The sequence below is a fragment of the Nicotiana sylvestris genome, chromosome 8 (genome assembly GCF_000393655.2).
Source record: "Nicotiana sylvestris chromosome 8, ASM39365v2, whole genome shotgun sequence".
Taxonomy (NCBI): Eukaryota; Viridiplantae; Streptophyta; class Magnoliopsida; order Solanales; family Solanaceae; genus Nicotiana; species Nicotiana sylvestris.
Window position 1 is genome coordinate 41,461,315 of NC_091064.1, and position 6,000 is coordinate 41,467,314.

Sequence of the window (6,000 nt, forward strand, 5' to 3'; positions counted from 1 at the left end):
TGTGCTTGTGTTTCCACTTGCAGAGTTTTCCTACAACAACAGCTACCGATCCAATATTCAGATGGCTCTTTATGAGGCCTTATATGGGAGGCGGTGTCATTCTTTAGTTGGGTGGTTTGCGCCGAGAGAGGCTAGGTTGTTGGGCACTAATTTGGTTTGGGATGCCTTGGAGAAAGTCAAGTTGATTTAGGATCGGCTTCATATAAGCACAGTCTAGGCAGAAGAGTTATGCTAATCGGGAGGTTCATGATGTAGCTTTTATGATGGGAGAGAGGGTTTTTCTTCAGGTTTCACTCATGAAGGGTGTGATGAGGCTGGGGAAGAAGGGCAAGTTGAGCCCTAGGTATATTAGTCCTTTTGAGATCCTTGATAGAGTTGGCAAGGTGGACTATAGACTTGTATTGCCACCCAACCTATTGGCAGTTCATCTAGTGTCCATGTTTTCATGCTCCAGAAGTATTTTTGTGATCCATCTCATGTATTATATTTTAGCTCAGTTCAATTGGACAAGGATTTGACTTATATTGAGGAGCCGATGGCTATATGGGATAGGCAGGTCCGAAAGTTGAGGTTAAAGAACATTGCTTCAGTGAAGGTTAAGTGAAGAGGTCAACCGTTCAAGGAGGCGACTTGGGAAACCGAGCATGATATAAGTAGCCGTTATCCTTACCTTTTCAGCAATTTAGGTATGTCTCTATCCTCGGTCGAGGATGAACGTTTGTTTTAAGAGGAGGAGAAATATAATGACTTGGCTGGTTATTTTGTATATTGTAGACCTGTTCCCCTATTTACTGCTTCTTCTAGGTTCATTTGTGGTTATGTGACTTTCCGGGGTGGTTGGTATGGTTTCGGGGATGTTTTAGAGTGAATTGGGACACCTAGTCCAACAGATGGAAGCTTAAGTTAGAGGAGCTGATCGGAGTTTGGCTTTTGTATAGACGACCCCATAATGGAGTTTTGATGGTTCTAACAACTTCGTATGGTGATTTTGGACTTAGGCATATGTTCGGATGTTGATTTGGAGGCACGTAGGTTGATTTGTTGATTTTTGGAAAAAGTTGGAAAGTTGAAGGTTTGGAAGGTTGAGAGGTTTGACCGAGAGTTGACTTTATCGATATCGGATTCGGATTTCAGTTATAGGAGTTGGAGTAGGTCCGTTGTGACATTTATGACTTGTGTGCAAAATTTGAGCTCATTTTGTATTGGTATGATATGATTCGGCATTAGATTTAGGTGTTGGAAGTTTATTTGTTCATTAGGTTTGAATCGATGTGCGATTCGTGGTTTTGGTATTATTTGATGTGATTTAAGGTTTCGAGCAAGTTCGTATTGTGTTTTGGGACTGGTTGGTACGATTAATCGAGGCCTTGGGGCCCTTAGGTGTGTTCCGGATGTGTTTCAAACCATTTCTCTTCATTGTTGGAATGCTTATTTATGTGCTTCTGGTTTCCTCCTTTATGATAGCAAAGAAAGGGCCGCGATCGTGAAGAGTTATTTCTGCAGGTGGTCGTTTGTTCATCGTGTTTGCAAAGAGAAGGACGCGATCGCGAAGCTTTGGGTGTTTTTCAATGCGAATGCGAGTGAGGAGATGCATTCGCGTAGAAGGAAGGGGAGGCCTGAGGATTTGCACGTGGTTGTTCATCACGATCGCGTTTAATGGTCTACGATCATGTAGGTGTTGGTCATTGGTCATCGCGTTCGCACCTTGGAGGTCACGTTTGTGAAGGAGGATTTTGCAACTAGAGATTTTTGTTCTTTACGATCGCGAAGGCTTTCCGTGATTGCGAAGGGTAATGCCCGGGCAAACTATATAGTACTCTATTTCGAGGGTTTGGTTCATTTTAACATATTTTGAGTTGTGGAGCTCGTATTTGGGCAATTTTGGAACAGATTTTCACCATTTGGATTGGAGTAAGTGTTTTTGACTCGGATTTGTTCATTATTCATGATTCCATCTTTGTTTTTATCATTTAATTGGTGATTTGAATTGGAAAAATTGAGCATTTTTGTAAAAACTTTCCTAAACCATAAATTGAGGATTTGAAGGTTGATTTGAGGTTGGAATTGGATAATTTTGGTATAGTTGGACTCGTATTGCAATGGGTATTCGGAATTTGTGAGTTTGGTCGCGTTTCGAGGTATGTGCATGGGTTGACTTTTTGATTTTCATTAAAGATTGAAACTTTATTACCCAGAATTTCTTCATATGGCTTGTATTTATGGTATTAAGTTATTTTGGCTAGATTTGAGCGTTGAATTTGCGTGGGAAGGGATTATTAGTGAATTGATTTAGCTTGTTTGAGATAAGTATCTTACTTTGTGAGGGGGAATTACCCCTTAAGAATTGGGTTGATTGTGTTATTTGAATTATGTGAGGTGACGAGTGTGTACACATACTTTTATGTGGTATTTTGAGCGGTTTAGACTCTTAGGCTTCTTCCATGCATTTAATTAGACATGTCATAACATGCTATATCTTCCATTATTAAATTTACTCTCACATGATCTACATAACGTTGTTAGTACATGTTCTATCTTTTATTGTCAAGTTTGCTCCTATATACTTTAGATGAAGTTGTTGCCTCTCTTATGTTCTTGTTACCTCTTTTATTGTTGAATTATTCTTATTTGAAGTTGTTATTACATAATGTCTCTTCGTGTTGTTTTCTACTTATGCACGTAGACGTAGTTGCTATTTCATACTATCTCATTCATTGTTAAGCTTATGATATCCACTTGAATGGGAAGTTGTCTTTTCGTGGGAATACCTTTATTTTGAGCTGTTGAAGTTGAAGTTGTGAAATCTATTATTACATTGAGGTTGAAGTTGTTGATTATTGAGATATCTTTCCTCGTTGAGTATTTCTCATTCATTTTGTTATTATTGAGATTCTTGTTCACATTGTGGTTGAGCCATGGGCTATATGTTATGGTAACATTGGTATTGTTGATTTTGGCAAGTGTTGTGTCATATGGGCACGTGTAGTGCGAGTTGATTATTGTGTTATATTTGATACGCATGCAGTGGTATAAGGATAGGGGTTGATACGCATGAGGTGAGATAAGGTGGATTTATACGCGTATTGCTAGTAAGGGAATTACTTGAAGCTACCCGGTGAGATAAGAGGGCTAAAATGCGTGTAGCTATTTTGGGAAGATGTTTTTAAAAATAACTGCAAGGCTCACGCGGTGGTATAAGGAAGTTGAACAATTTTGTTATCTCTACATTTGTCTTACTTGTATTTGTTCGTATTTGATTTCTTGTTGTTCCTATCATGTTTTTACTCCTTGTTGACTTTATTGCCTTAAATTCTATTGTTAGCCTACATTATTGTACTTCTTTGTTTCCACTCATTTCCTCATTTTCTGTTGTCACGACCCAAACCGATGGACCGCGACGGGCACCCGGTACCTTACTCAACCGAGTACCAACGCATTGTATCTTTATTATTACATTATCATATACACGTGACATACGGGCCTAATAGGCAAACATGATTATTTATAAACTCAAAACATAGGCTGACAAGGCCGTACAATCTTTCACGTACACGACATATGTCTCCAAGCCTCTAAGAGTACATAAATGTCATAAAGGCCGGGACAAAATCTCCCTATACTAAACAATACACGTCTAAATCATACCATCCACACAAGCAACTCCGAAGTAAATGGACCGCACCAACATCTTCCGCTGAGCTGATAGCCTACTTGGAGGACTCTCGACCTGTCTATCGGGACCTGCGAGCATGAAATGCAGCGTCCCCAGGAAAAAGGGACATCAGTACGAAAAATGTATCGAGTATGTAAGGCACATAAATAAGTACATAACAGACATGGAAGAAATATACAGTACATAACTCAACTTGTAAGTATGAATGTCACAACCCATTTCCATAACAGATCGTGATGGCACCCAACACCATTGTCAGGCAAGCCAATGCAGAAGTATTAGTAAATTCTTATTTTACTTATCCAAAGCAGTTACAACATTTTCTTAATTTTCAATTAAAAACAGGTGATAATATGCAACATTCGATAAACATTATACAACCCAAAAGAAACGTCTACTAATGTATGTGCCAAGACCCGGTGTCATGAGTTATGGGCAACTAGTAGAATATACAAAAGAATAAATCCATCCTACTGTCCGAAATAGAATAGGCAGCCAAAAATAAATAAAGAGAGACTCCATCAAGCTGCTGAACGGCACAGGAAGGGGCAGCTCACCGTGGAAGTCTCGGACTATGAATCAGGGGCACGCATTAGATTGATAGCCAGATGTACCTGCCTAAGATCCTGTACAATTAAGTACAGAAGTGTAGTATGAGTACATAAATAATATGTACCCCGTAAGTATCCCGTCTAATTCGAAGAAGTAAAGACGAGAGGTCGACTTGATACTTACTAAGGTCAAATAATATAATAAAGTGTTATGCTAAGCATGGAAGTCACAAATAATCAACAGTTTGTAGTAATAGGTAATAAGTCATGTTCTTAACAATTTTACAGTTAGCCATTTACATTTCAAATATTTAGCAGAACAAGTCATGGATGAGATTTCACGTAGATATCATGTGCACATTATGGCGAGGTCGACGGCCCGATCCAACAGAAAATAAACTGTGCACTGCTAGAGGGTCGAATGGCACGAACCATAGATGCATCTATCTCTACCGAGGCGATCGGCCCTATCTACAAATATCAATTAATATCAAGAAAACACATGAATGCACATTTATTTCTAAGTAAATTCATACAAGTGTCCAACAAGTGTATACATTTGCTTATATTCCTTTCCAAGTCTCTAACATATCCTAAGTGATCACATTAGCAAGAAATATAGAGACATTCACAAATATAGCATGATACGGGTCCTAGACTACCCGGACAATTAACATAATAGTAGCTGCGCACGGACTCTCATCACCTGGTGCGTACGTAGCCCTCGCATTTAGTAGCAAATTACTCAATTATCACACCTATGGGGACAATTCCCTCTTACAAGGTTAGAAAGGAGACTTACCTCACTCCAAAGTGCATTCCAATACCAAGAACGAGCCAAAACCCTCAATTTGAAGCCGAACGATCCAAAACTAGTTAAATGAGGTAGGAACTAGTCGATATAAGCTCACAAGATCGTATCTAGCTATTTAAGCAATTTCCCAACCTTAAACACAAGTTTCCTAAGAGCCGACCCCGGGCCCACGTGCCCCAGTTCCGAAACTTTTCGAAGGAAGTTATTCTCTATAACCTAAGGATCAATAATATATGATTTCTAATTCATTTTATAATTAATTTCGGGGTTAAATCTAACTTTTATCAAAACCCTAGGTCTTGCTCTAATCCCATAGTTTTCACAAATATTTGTGTGTTAATCTACCTAAAACCCAAGTATTAAACTCAGTTTAAGTAGAATTAACTTACCTCACAATGCTATGTTGAAATCCCCTCTTTGAAAGTTCCCAAATCGCCCAAGTGTAGAGATAAAATGAAATAAATGGCCTAAGTCTCGTTTTTAAAAGCTGTGCCCAAGTCTCAAATGTCACATTTGTGACATCAGGTTTGCAAATGTGAACTCACAATTGCCACAAAATCTTCGCAGTTGCAAACTGGCTCCCTTCCTGCTTTCATTGCAAATGCGATCCTGGGGTCGCAAATGCAGACCCTGCAGGGTTCGCAATTGCGATGCAATTGTCGCAAATGCTACGTTGCCCACCTGCTGCCTTCATCACAATTGCGGTGCTTTCCTCGCAAATGCAGGGTCGCAATTGTGAACAAATTCCTCGCATTTGCGAGACCTGCAATTTCTCACAGAAACACCAGAAAACTGGGGTGTTTTTCACCCCTAACCCATGCCCGAAACTCACTCGCGCCCTCGGGGCTCCACTCTGAACACCCACACAAGTCCAACAACATTGTACAAACTTGCTCGAGCAATCAAATCATCGAAATAACACCTAAAACCATGGATTCAACACAAAATGCATGAAATCCTTA